Source organism: Lissotriton helveticus, chromosome 7 (genome assembly GCF_964261635.1).
Source record: "Lissotriton helveticus chromosome 7, aLisHel1.1, whole genome shotgun sequence".
In the NCBI taxonomy this organism is placed as follows: Eukaryota; Metazoa; Chordata; class Amphibia; order Caudata; family Salamandridae; genus Lissotriton; species Lissotriton helveticus.
In genome coordinates, this window is record NC_136068.1 from 225,702,619 (window position 1) to 225,716,859 (window position 14,241).

Here is a 14,241-nt window from a genome sequence, read left to right on the forward strand (position 1 = left end):
AAAAAAGTTAAACACAGGAAGGGGACAGTGAAAGAATAAGCATGTTGCACCGCGCTTTAATGACGATTAACAGGAATGCGCATTTGTGCCAAGGTTATTTTACAGTGCATTATAGAACCTAAACATGAAGACCACATTTCTCTGATTGCTTAGTACACTCTTTTATTGGAGCAAGATAATATCACATTCACAAACACAATTCAAAAGGGATTTAAGAGATATTAAGTATTGCTCAAACGCCTTACGTTGTAGGATTGAGAAAAGAAAAGGTGACTCAACACAGATAAAAATACCTTCCCAGTGTCTACCAGGACTGTTACTGCCAGGAAGTCTTAGTTAATCTGTTGCAATACCTTCATCAACCTGCCTAGGTTGTATGCAATAGACCACCTTGGAACAAAATGAGTCCTATTGTGTAGCACCAGCATGGCAACAGAGATAATAGTCGTTATAATTTTTGAAAGAATGTTATTATATATTTTGACCAAAGACAGTGGCCCAGAGGAGAAAAGAGTCCCTTGGGTTCCCAGTGGTAACATGACAATAGCATCCCACACTGTTCTCGGTAATTGACTTTGCACATACACTAATAAGGGATATAGCGCCAATACATCTACCTGACATTTACAAACTTCTCCAGATAAGCCATTCATTCCCTGTGCTTTGCTCCGTTTAAGTTGCATGTTGGCTCCTTTAATCTCTTGTGATGGGTTCATTAGGTGATATTATCATATCACCCTGAATCCAAGGCCACTTGATCAAGGGATTTGTAAATGGCATTTAGCGACTCACTCCTAATAACAGCAGAGATTGTGCAGTATTATTGTGTTAAACAAGCCACTTATCTGAGAGTCAACCACCTGGACTCCATTTCTTACCCAATTTTACATGGCACTCTCTCATCTAACAGCAACAAAGCTAGTGTCCAGCCTGTGCAGACCTTTTCGCCATACCCTTTCCCCTGCAGTGTCCTTCCCATGGTATACCCTGCCTTTTCGCAGCTGCTTGCAGAAAATCAAATTTTTGCTCAATGGCAGCCAATATCTTTTTGTCCCTAGTGGCTTTGTACTGTTTGTCAAGGCATGTGATCTTTCTTTCGAACAATCTCATTTGTGCCTTTAGAGTTTTAGGCAGTAGCCATGAATAAACACTTTAAACAATCCCAAACAGCAGATATTTTTTCTGCAGACTAAACACGACGTCCTCCAGGATATTCCATTAGAAATGCTAGGTACAGGTGGGCTAATTTAATTCTAGGATTTTTAAAGTGACAGCTAGGTGAGAATGATCCTAGAGGATTCTAAGGTTACAACACACATCCTCTTCCCAGTTGGCTAAGCGCTCTGACACCAAAATAAGATATTTTCTCAAAAAGGTGTTGTCAATAACATCTTGAGGATTTTTGGCGCCTGAGGCAAGACATATTTTGGAGCCCTCTTTTCAGAGCAACTTTTAATCTTATTACCTATCCCGGCCAAGCCTGCATGATGCCAAACAATATAATACTTCCACACCAAAAAAATTGACTTTGACTTGTCCAGGGACCAAAAAATTCTTTAAATAACACTGTGTAGACAGAGGCAGAATCAGATGTAGAAGCAGGAAGAAAGAGCGGAGGAGGTTCGGACAGAGACATCAATAATAGTGTGACAGAGCGATAGAAACTGAGAAATGTCACCTTAGAAGGGGGCCCCTTAGTGGGTGGGGCCCTGGGCAATTATCCAATTTGCCCATGCCTTAAAATGTCTCTCTGTCGTGTGAAGCTGAGTAATGTATGTATTGTCTTGGGTCTACATGGAAATGTCTCCAGCAATTCAAAAATTATATAATTCCGTGAGCTGGAGGATAGTCACACATCACAAACTGTAACAGTATTCCTGTTGAGGCCTGTGTTTGGCATTACATTCCCAAGAACATTTCCACAAGAAACTCAAGAAGTTCTCACACAAAGGTAACACACATTCATGAAAACAAGTGAGGTCAATGTTAGCGGTATACACAATATTCACAATTAGAGTAGGACTTAGTATGGTGTCATGAATAATTGTATATCGCCTGTCAGGTTCTGTAACCTTTTTATAAGGTGACAATTTAACATTAAATAAATAAATATCATGTAGTTCACTGTTGTGACTCTCCTGGTATGTATTGTATAATGTGGAACATATCTGTGACAACCCCATGGTATAACTATGTTGCAGTTGGTATGCTTCTTGCAGCATTGCAATGTTGCCCATCTGTCTATTAAGGTATGCCATCAGATTCTTAGCTTTCGTGGGGTGACTTGGACCAGTCAGGCCAGGAGTTTAAGACAAACGTCCATGCTGTGTCTCTTCTTAGTCAAATAATCGACCATGTTCACATACTCGAGATTGCATTGCTAGTGTAGCTGACCTATCCAGCTATAGTACACAATCTTAGATATGTGCTTATGCCACAAACCTTGTCCTCACAACCGTACACACCATCCACCTGAACCTTCCAGAGAACCCGTCTCACCCACAACAGAAGGCCAACCAAGCACATACGGCCATGCAGACTTGAAAATAATAGTATACACCATAGAGACTTTCAGCTTCTAAGCCTTTGTAACCTGGCACTTAAATATATCAAAAAAAGTATTATCCTTCCCATGAACTTTTCACTTACAGATGAACTAGGGGTGTTTCAGTCCTGATCCTCATTGCTTTTGTGCTCTCACCAACAGTATGAAACAGTACCTTATGCTTATGCCTGTGGAATTCCCTCCATTCTTTATCTGATCTTTTATAACCGGTCTGCACCGAGGTGAAGAAATAGGTCTTATATTTGGTGCAGCACTCTGGGTCAACTCCTCTTACCATTGGTTACCCAGTGGGTCTTTTCTTCACCACCTGAGAAGTGAGGAGAGTCAGCATTTAATTCAATCAATACGACATTTTTCAGCTATCGCAACAAGAATTTTAGATTCTAATAAGGACACGGAGGCGAGGATTAGGCTTCCTCCAAATTCCTTTACTACTCACAGCAGCCAATGAGAAAAAAGTAACCATTCAAACAAACTACATTTCCCATGAGGCTTTGAACCATGCCTCCTTCAACAGCCAATAATAACCAAGGATAATATATAAAATAATGAGTCACCATCTTGACTACCTCTTTCGTTGCACAAAAGCAGTTCTGTTAAATGTCCAAACACAAACAATAGTCCAGGCCCTCAACAGAGAGCAACCACAGCACATCAAGCTCTCAACAGAGAGCAACTCTCAACAGATCTCCAACGAGACAGTCCGCCTCCAGCCGCGAGGAACTCCATGTCCGGAAGCATCATCAGGTTAATTCTGTTTTGAATCTGTTCCTGAAAGCAGAAACAAGTCTGAAAATACAGAACCCAAATGGATTTGATAACTCAACATGACAGTTGTAAATCTTACCTGTCTCAACGGATGGGATAATCCTCGCCTCAGTTTCCTTAATAAAATTTAAAATTCTTGTCGCAATAGCTGGAATTTTTTTTATTCTATGGCAGGACCGGAGGCTTCAGATTATGCTGGTTCAGAACTGACCAACCACAACAGAAGAAACATATGTAATAGGTTTAAAATAGATAACTTTAAACATAGCATCCGAAGACCAATCTACAGCCTTTAAGATATCTTCTAAACGTGAACCCAGAATATAAGACTTGGACGCCATAGCGCCTCTAGTAGAATGCGCACCATACACTGAAACATAAATTCCAGCTTCAGCCATAACCCAATTGACCCAACATGCCAGAGTGGCCGCAGGCACTGGACGAAAAGGCTGCTGAATAGCTACTAGCAGCTGACCTTAAGGGTCCGATCTATGAACCAGTGTACGTTCTTCATATACTTTTAAACATTGTAAAACACATAACTTGACATTATGAGGAAAAGCAGGATACTCCACCGAATGAGACATTGTCTTGGTGCTCCTTGAAATAGGAAAGGACACACACTGGGTAGAAAAACATCTTTGTGCCAAATCTAAAGCATGCACATCAGAAACTCTTCTACATTAAATCAAATTCAACAACAATGTAAGGGACAGAGGAATCAAGTGATCGTATGCATATCGCTTTTGAAGGTAATAGATTTTTAGCCGTTGTAACGCTCTGTAATAGAGAGGCCCTGGGGAAATGGCCTGAATCAAGGATGCCAGTAAGCCCACAATCCTCACTGGGGACCTCAAAGAGACCATCTTTTTCGACAAGGTTGAACAAATCTCTCTCTTTATTGATCTGTGTTAGACCTAGGAAACCTAGACTACATAGGGTAGCCTGGCACAGAGCGGGGAGACGCTAAAACCCCCAAGGCTGGCGTGTAATGCTTAACAACCACTCCAAGTAACTCAATGACTCAACACTAAAATAAAGACTCCACACCAGTTCTTAGAAAAATACGGTTCGTACTTTATAAAAATTGCATCTGTTTTCTTTGTGGTTCTGAATAATTGCTTCACTTTAAGTACAACCCCTTACAATTTGGTACAGTATGATCACATTTCATATTTTTACATCACCATCCCGAACATTTCCCTGTCACAATACAAGGTAACTTGCCTCTCCCCCTGCCTTATGAGAGTGGAACAATATTTAATGCACAAGGGTTATTCAATTTGAAGCTTTCTTCACGATAGTTGGTCAATACATTACCCAGTTCCATTGTGAAGGTTGTTTATTCGTATGTCATTAGGCACTTTAAAGTCATCAATGGTCTGGGAAATGAGCTCTGGCCACGTCTGCCACCCTCCAAAGTTTGGCTTCCCTTGGTGCTGCCTCCGCCCTCTGCCCGCACAAGACCCAGCTTACTTTAACTCTGCTGAAGTCTCGATCTGCCGCTGCACTGGGGAAGCGGTTGGGAGTGGTCTGGGTTCCCCGTCGCCGGTTCGCTCGAATCAGCTGTCTTCTCCCTCGATGCTGTGAAGGCGCGGCACAGTGCCCGCTGCTCTCACCTCAGCCGCGGGGATCACCACAGGAAGTCCCGCCTTCGCCCGGCCTCTTTCGACGTGGACCCACCTTCTTCCCTGTCGCTGACGATACCTCCGGACGGACGCTCCTCCTCTCACCCGGCCTCTTCCAACGCTGGTCCGCCTCCTCTCACGACGTCCGCGCGGAACAGCTGGGCCTCCGCTCCATCAACGCCGCTTCAGGGACGACAAAGTGCGATGGCCAACTTCTGTCAGGTTAGCTGCCGCAGTCTCCGCCGCTCTTCGCACAGTGAGTTGGTCTCACCAGGCTGCGCTCACAGCTCGCTTGGTCCTTTCTCCTGCAGCGCCACCAATGGGGTAGAACGAGTTTACTTTTGGTCGGGGGGGGGTTTCTGAGGTGTGCTCAATCCCCCGCTGCTCTCTGGTTTCACACCGTTAGGTTTTTCAGTGCTTCTAAGGTGCTAAAATAGATTTCTGGTGCACAAATGGATCTCTGCCTCAGTGGGGTTCGGTCAGCTCAAGAGAGGTCACATCCAAGCAGGTTCACAGCCGGCCCACGGGTCGATCTTGTCCCCACCAGTGCACAGCCCTCCTCCTGTAGTTGCCTCCCTCCTCACTGGTCACTACTGTTGTTACACAAAATGGCCGCTCTGTCACCGGCCTTTTATAAGCTAGCCTCTGACCATCAGAACCTACTAGGAGGTTCCAGAACTTTCCCCATGAAGTCCAATGGGGTGACCTCACGCGGTGACAGTTGTGACAGTTACTGGGCACCATTTTAGGCAGCCCTACATTTTCAAGAGGCTGACTAGGCCTCAGAGGTAAGAAAAGAAAAACATCATAGCCAAGGAACACCCAGTCCCCTGTCAACATTGAAAAAGAATCCTGGTAGACCCAAGAAAAGAAGGAAACACCAGGAAACCAAGGGGGACAGAAATAAATAATAATTGGTAGGACACTCCCAGGTCTAACACGCGTCCCCCCCAGCTGAAAGTGGGGAGAGCTACCCAACCCCTTGGGAGTTCTCTTCACTAAGGCGGAAATACCTAGAGAGACCGTCTGCGTTGGCGTGGTCCACTCCAGGCCGATGTTCCACCCGGAAGTCCATTCCCTGTAGGGAGATAGACCATCTCAACAACTAGGGATTTTCCCCCTTCATTTGCATCAGCCAACGAAGGGGTCGGTGGTCGGTCTGTACCAGGAAGTGCGAGCCAAACAGGTATGGTCGCAGCTTCTTCAGTGCCCAGACCACCGCAAAGGCTTCCCTTTCAATTGCACTCCACTTCTGTTCCCTGGGGAGTAGTCTCCTGGATAGGAAGACCACGGGTTGATCCAAGCCCTCATCATTTAGTTGCGATAACACTGCCCCAATGCCATGTTCTGATGCATCTGTTTGGACAATGAACTCTCTGGAAAAATCAGGTGCCCTAAGTATTGGAGCAGTACACAATGCTTGTTTCAAAGTCACAAAGGCTCGCTGACAAGCCTCCGTCCAGACTACCCGTCGGGGTTGTTTCTTAGAAGTAAGTTCAGTGAGGGGGGCCACAATGGTGCCATACCCCCTCACGAAGCAACGGTAGTATCCAGTGAGGCCCAGGAAGGCTCGGACCTCAGTTTGAGTCTTGGGGGGCTCCCAGGCCATGATAGCCTCGATCTTCGCCTGGAGGGGCTGCACCGTTCCCCTGCCCACCAAGTGGCCTAGGTACACCACCGACCCGTGCCCAATCTGACACTTGCTGGCCTTGATTGTCAAGCCAGCCTGCTTCAGGGCCTGGAGAACAGCTTGCAAATGTTGCAAATGGTCCTCCCAACTGCTACTGAATACAGCAATGTCATCCAGATAAGCAGCAGAGAAAGCCTCCATTCCAGAGAGGACCTCGTTCACCAGTCGCTGGAACGTGGCAGGAGCGTTCTTGAGCCCAAAGGGCATCACACAGAACTGGTAGTGACCCTCAGGCGTGGAGAAGGCTGACCTTTCCTTTGCTCCATCAGTAAGGGAAATCTGCCAGTACCCTGAAGTAAGGTCAAAGGTACTCAAGTATTGGACAGCTCACAGCCGGTCAATGAGTTCATCCGCCCTTGGGATCGGATGAGTATCAGTCTTTGTTACTGAATTCAGTCCTCGGTAATCCACACAGAATCTCAATTCGGGTGTGGCGCCCGGCGGGACTGCTTTTGGTACCAAAACCACCGGACTGGACCAAGGGCTACTGGAAGGTTCGATCACTCCTAGCTCCAGCATCTTAGCGACTTCGCCATGGATGCTGGCCTTCACCTTGTCTGACAGCCGGTAGATCTTAGACTTCACAGGTGGGCTGTCTCCTGTGTCCACATCATGGGTACACAGGTGGGTTCTTCCCGGGACAAGGGAGAACAGTGAGGAAAATTGCTCCAGGATCTGGCGGCAATCTCTCTGCTGTTCAGGAGTCAGGGATGGTGAGAGAATTACTCCCTCCACCGACCCATCCTTTTCTTGAGACGAGAAAAGATCAGGGAGAGGCTCGCTTTCCTCTTCCTCTGCTCCATCGGTCACCATCATTAAGACGACCTCGGGCCTCTCATGGTGTGGTTTGAGGCGATTGGCATGAAGCACCCGGTGGGGTTGTCTCGGGGTCTTAAGGTCCACCAAGTAAGTGGCCTTACCCTTTTTCTCCAATACCTCAAAGGGGCCTGTCCAGCGATCCTGGAGGGCATTTAGCTCTCCAGGTTCCATCACCCACACTTTTTGTCCAGGCTCCAGTTCCACCGGGTGAGCATTGTGGTCATACCACTCTTTCATTACAGCCTGGCTGGCTTCCAAGTTGTCAGAAGCTTGCTTCCACAACTTGGCCATTTGGCTCCGGAAGGCCAGCATGTAGCTCACCACGTCCTGGGGAAGCTTCCTGGGAGTCTTTTCCCATCCGTCCTTCACCAGACTGAGAGGACCCCGTACAGGGTGCCCATACAGAAGTTCGAAGGGGCTGAAGCCCACTCCCTTCTGTGGCACTTCCCTGTAGGAAAACAAGAGACAGGGTAGGAGGACGTCCCATTTCCTCCGCAGGCTCTCAGGCAGACTTCTTATCATGCCTTTCAGGGTTTTATTAAACCTTTCCACAAGACCATTGGTCTGTGGGTGGTAAGGAGTGGTAAACCGGTAGGTGACACCACACTCCTTCCACATAGCCCGCATGTAAGCTGATAGGAAGTTGGCCCCCCTGTCGGACACAACCTCCTTGGGGAAACCCACTCGGGTGAAGATCCCCATCAGGGCCCTTGCCACTGCAGGTGCAGTGATGGTCCTCAGAGGAATTGCCTCTGGGTACCGGGTGGCATGATCCACCAGTACCAGGATGAACCTGTGACCAGCTGACGTTGGTGGATCCAATGGCCCTACAATGTCGATGCCCACCCTTTCAAAGGGGGTGCTAACGACAGGAAGTGGTTCCAGGGGAGCTTTCAGCTTCACCCCTGTTTTCCCACTGGCTTGGCAAGTCACACACGTCCAACAGTAGGTATCAGACGCCACTCTCATCCGAGGCCAGTAAAAGTGGGGGACAAGCCGGGTAAAGGTCTTGTCCTGACCCAAGTGACCTGCCAGGGGTATCTCATGAGCCAGTTCCAGAAGAAAGGCTCTAAAACATTGAGGGACCACCAAGGCCCGGGATGAACCATGTCCGGGTGCCTTGGGCTCACTGTAGAGGAGCCCATCCTACCAGTAAATCTGGTAGTTCCCTACAACGTTCCCTGCTGCCTGGGCTTTGGCCTGTTGCCGCAGCCCCTCAAGAGTAGGACACTCCTTCTGTGATTTGCAGAATTCCTCCCTGGAAGGACCTCCCTCCACATGCCACTCAGCAGGAATGGGTAGGTTCTCCAAGGAAGTAACATTCTCCTCCGTGGACTCCAGATCCACCTCCGAAGGTGGCCTATCTATCTCACGAGGTAGAGATGTTGAGGCAGGTTCCTCCTGCCTACTGTCCCTCTCTTCTCTGGCAGCGGGCTGGGCCATTGTTCCAGGCTCCAGCGTAAGCGAACTCCCCCTCCGGGTAGTCGCGGACCTTGTGCTGACACAGGCCCAGTCAGGTGTACCCAGCATCTCAGAATGAGTCTGGTATTCCACTTCCCTCCAAGCATTGTGCTCCATGTCATTTCCTAACAGGCAATCAACAGGCACGGCAGGGCTTACGGCAACTCGAAGTGAACCTGCAACCCCTCCCCACTCAAAGGGAACATCGGCCACGGGATAGTGGACCAATCTGCTGTCAGCCATCACAGCGGGATGGAGTACATTTGGGATGACCTGCTCTGGAGACACCAGATGACTTCTCACCATAGTCATACTGGCTCCCGTGTCTCTCAGAGCCTCCCCTCTATGGCCATTGATGGTGACCCATTGCTCATACTTGGTAGTATTTGAGGGCAATTGGGTCTTTGGAACCATCTCCTTATCTCCCAGGGACACTAAAGCGACACCCGCCCGCTCCCCCCCCTTACCCAGAGGCATCTCCTCCCCGAGCACTACACTAGTTATTCCCGGGGCTTTTCCTCCAGTGGGAGGGGATGGTCTTTTTGGGCATCTCACGTCTCCTTTATAGTGTCCCACACCACCACACTTGAAGCAATGGACAACCCTTGGCTGCTGGCTTTGGCCAGGATTAGGGTTTCGGGGTGGGATAGCCTTAGGGATGAATCCTCTGCCCCTTCCTTGAGAAGTGTTTTGTGGACCTTTTGAGAACTCCCTCTTATTATCTCCCCCCTCTTTCTTATGGGGGGCGCCCTGTCCAGACTTGTGGGAATCCCCTCCAGTCCCCTTCGAGGACACCCGGGTACTAGCCCAGATGTCCGTCTCCTCAGCAAGCTTCCTGGGGCTGGTCAGCTTACTGTCCACCAGGTGTTGACGCAGCTCGGGAAAACATTTCTCGAGTAGGTGTTCCTTGAGTATGAGGTCATATAAACCTTCATAGTCCCCTACCTCGCTGCCTTTCACCCAACCCTCCAAGGCCTTTTTTGCGTAATCAAGGAAATCCACCCAATTCTGTGTGCCTAGTTTGTGGCTACTCCTAAATTTCTGCCTATACTTCTCGGGAGTTAGTCCAAACTTTCTTATCAGCGCCACTTTCATTGTAGGGTAGTGGGTTTGCTCATCCCGCTCCAGGGCCAACAAGGTATCCCTGCCAGCAGGTGGCATGTACTTATACAGCCCACCCCCCAGTGGGTTTCCAAGATCCCATGGGCCCTTAAGGAGACCTCATTGTGGAATTTTAGTTCGTGAACTGAACATCATCTGCGCCATCTTGTCCATTCCTCAGACCCACGTATGAACATACACGACAGCCATCTTAGGTACCATGGTCTCCCTGTTCACGATCGATCATCAGCGCACTTCCCTGACCCTGCAAGCATCCCCCATGCACCCTGGCTGCCCCCGCGCTCACATGCACAAGTCATGAACCCTCCTCTTCCGCATGACTCTGTCTCTGGGAATCACACCCCGCGCCTGACCAACACCTCCTTTCCTTCCATGAATACCCCTCTTTTGATAAACCCTCCCTCTACGCTCGATTATCCACACTGATCCTTTCTTCCATGAATACCTCTCCTTTGATGACCCCTTCCTCTGAGCACGATTGTCCGTACGGACCGCTGGTCATCCCTTGGCCTGAGGATACAGTTTATTGCCCACTACTGTATGCACTCGACCCTTTTCAAAAGACGCTACTATTGATCATGGCTTCCCCACCCCTTGAGATTCGATCAGGCGCACACATTCCAAAGGAATCGGCGGAACACTCAGCTGCGTGATAACCCCCTCTTATTGTATGGGGGGTGAGGACCTCTACTGTAGCCACGTGCTGGAATGAGCCGGAACCGGGGGGGCACCGGGGATGTCATCTTTCGTTACTTCACAATGTCTTTATTGTAATAAAGAACGGTCACATGTCGTAGACCAGTGTATAAAAGGCCAGGTCTCAGAGAGGCTGTCAGAGAGCACCTCGAGACGATACCTTGTTGTCCGATCTGATGTGTTCTGCTCCGTCGGAATAAAACGTGTTTCCTGTCTTCCTGTCTCCAGCGCCTGCCTCTTTATTGATAATCTTCATAAGGTATTAGAGGCGTTTAAACGCCGGGCAAAATTACTTAAGAAACATTGACTAAATCGCCTGACCATTTTCCTGACTTTCCACAATTGGCGTCCCAACGTGTGGGGCCCATCAGCGACACGTGGATCCAGTGGGAGAGGTCCCAACGACAGAGTGAACGACTGCAACGATCGGAAGAGCTCCTGTCCGATAGACCCTCGTCTGACAGCCGATCATCTGAACTTCACTGGTTCCGAGCAGACCTCTCCCGAGTGATCTACGGTCCTGACTGGGAACCATCAGGAAGTGCCACGGTAGCAGCAGAGAGTAGAGGACGATCGGGCGCTGGAAGCGGAAGACAAGAAACTGTCCATACGGTCCGGGTAAGGTCGTGACACACGACGAATTGCGAATTGATTGATTGTTTGATTGATTGAAATACTAGTATTTGCATTGTCGCTCTTTGAGATATTCGCTGCCTGCAAACGGGGAGGAATAGGAATATTCTATCTCCCTTTGCGGATAGTGAAGGGTAGGTAACGCGGACTTTTGTCCCCCATTGTAATCTGTCGTACCTATTTTTCTCCCCATTGATTGATTGTCCGAACATAGATTGTTTGTAGTATAGTTCTTTTGAGGTTCTCTGCTTGCAAATAACGTAGAATAGCCATATTCTGTCTAGTCTTTGCAAACAGTGAAGGATAGGTAGTGCGGACCTTTGTCCCCCGTTGTAATCTGTCATGCCTGTCTTCACCCCACTGATTGGTAGTTGGAACAACCCGGACCGCTTATTAGAGATGAACCATCCAGCTCCATTGGAAGGCACCCCTAATAAGGACATGTTTATTAAACAAGGACTAGTCGCTATAGCTTATAGTAAGTTATGGCATAAATATACAAAAAAGGACCCCGAAAGTCAGTGGCCACTGATAGGTTCCTTTGACGATCATAAAATAAAAGCATTAGAAGCAGCTGTCAGAATAAATAAAGTAACACCCACCATGCTCGATAGTATCGGCATGTGGCGCAAAGAAGCAGAGCAACGAAGGAAAAGAGAAGAAGTAAGAATAGGGAAACAGTTACGAAAGGCAGCCCACCTGGCAGCGAAGGAACTAGATGAAGAGATAAGAAGGAGAGAGGAAGTTAGACAAACGCAAGAATCAGGGTCGACAGGCCAATGCCCTGTTAGGACCCCCTCTACGCTCTACCCAGAAATGCCCTCCAAACAACGGGCAAACGACGAGTTACTGCTAGGTCCTCCGATCATCTACATGCCCCCTCCTTATGCCCCCTGCCAGCCACTGGCACAGCACCTACCAGTTCTGAGTGCGGGCGAGGGTGACCCTAGCGCTAGTGCCCCGGCTCTTACGGCCTTCGCACCAGCCACATCGGTAACAACATCAGATGAACTCGAGACTAGCAAGCAGCTAACGGCAAGACCAAATAGGTTGAGCAAAGACGAGCGGGATGGGATTGACAAGATAGCAAAGACACTGGTAGAACGGAAAGAGAGCGAAGAATATGCGATGGATATGTACAATTCACATGCCGGTAGCCACAGACGGCATTTCATTTTACGGTTCAGCTTCCACACCCTGAACGCATATGAGGATAGGTATCAAACCAAGGGTCCTGCTAAGCTGACGGCTCTATATAGAAAGATCGATGTTGGAGATGGGACTGAGCATGATGTGACGGACCTCTTCATGCAAACGCTTGAGGTCTTCCGCCACCTCACTGAACAGAAACCAGAGGTCAAGATCACAGTCTCTGAAACGGCTGAATCCCCATTAGAAGTAGCCAACACTATGATGCCTATCAGAGAAGCCTCCCCCTACTGGGTTCCCCCAAGAGGTCAGAGAACAAACGACGATATCAACCACGCAGATGCAAAAGGAAGGGTTGTGTACAATTGGGTTTACCAACCATGGGATCAACAAGATATTTTAACCTTTAGGCAAACCTTGCCTGATTTAAGAAAGAACCCGACGGCATTTTACACTGAATTAGGTACAGCCTTGGGCTCAACGATAATGACTCTAGCAGACATTGATTTGTTTTTCGGGTTATGTTTGCCAGCTGACGTGTGGAAGCAAATCCGGAAAGCCGAACACACAGATCTGTTCGGACATACCTGGAATCAACTGGATAGCGACTGACCCGGTGGCAGTGGGTCCTACCTAGAACTGCTGAGGAGCTGTGGATGCACTCTCCGTTTTTTAAATCTTAAGCGCTGCTGATTACGAGTCGCGCTGTGTTTTGAATGCTAATTGCATATTTTATTCCCAACCCACCGTGCTTAAAGTTATAGGTTGTCTAACCTGTTATTTTTGATCCCAGGGGTCTTGGAGTTGGCTGTGGGTTTGTGCAGAGGGTGGGACTCGAGTGCGGGCGCCATCTTGCCTTGGGTTCCAGGCCCTGTGTACCTCGGAGCCACTCCCCCCACGCTGAGCCCTACTTAGCTGCAATCCCGGCCCTCAACAGGTGATAGCGACTGACCCGGTGGCAGTGGGTCCTACCTAGAACTGCTGAGGAGCTGTGGATGCAGTCTCCGTTTTTTAAATCTTAAGCGCTGCTGATTACGAGTCGCGCTGTGTTTTGAATGCTAATTGCATATTTTATTCCCTAACCCACCGTGCTTAAAGTTATAGGTTGTCTAACCTGTTATTTTTGATCCCAGGGGTCTTGGAGTTGGCTGTGGGTTTGTGCAGAGGGTGGGACTCGAGTGCGGGCGCCATCTTGCCTTGGGTTCCAGGCCCTGTGTACCTCGGAGCCACTCCCCCCACGCTGAGCCCTACTTAGCTGCAATCCCGGCCCTCAACAGGTGATAGCGACTGACCCGGTGGCAGTGGGTCCTACCTAGAACTGCTGAGGAGCTGTGGATGCAGTCTCCGTTTTTTAAATCTTAAGCGCTGCTGATTACGAGTCGCGCTGTGTTTTGAATGCTAATTGCATATTTTATTCCCTAACCCACCGTGCTTAAAGTTATAGGTTGTCTAACCTGTTATTTTTGATCCCAGGGGTCTTGGAGTTGGCTGTGGGTTTGTGCAGAGGGTGGGACTCGAGTGCGGGCGCCATCTTGCCTTGGGTTCCAGGCCCTGTGTACCTCGGAGCCACTCCCCCCACGCTGAGCCCTACTTAGCTGCAATCCCGGCCCTCAACAGGTGATAGCGACTGACCCGGTGGCAGTGGGTCCTACCTAGAACTGCTGAGGAGCTGTGGATGCAGTCTCCGTTTTTTAAATCTTAAGCGCTGC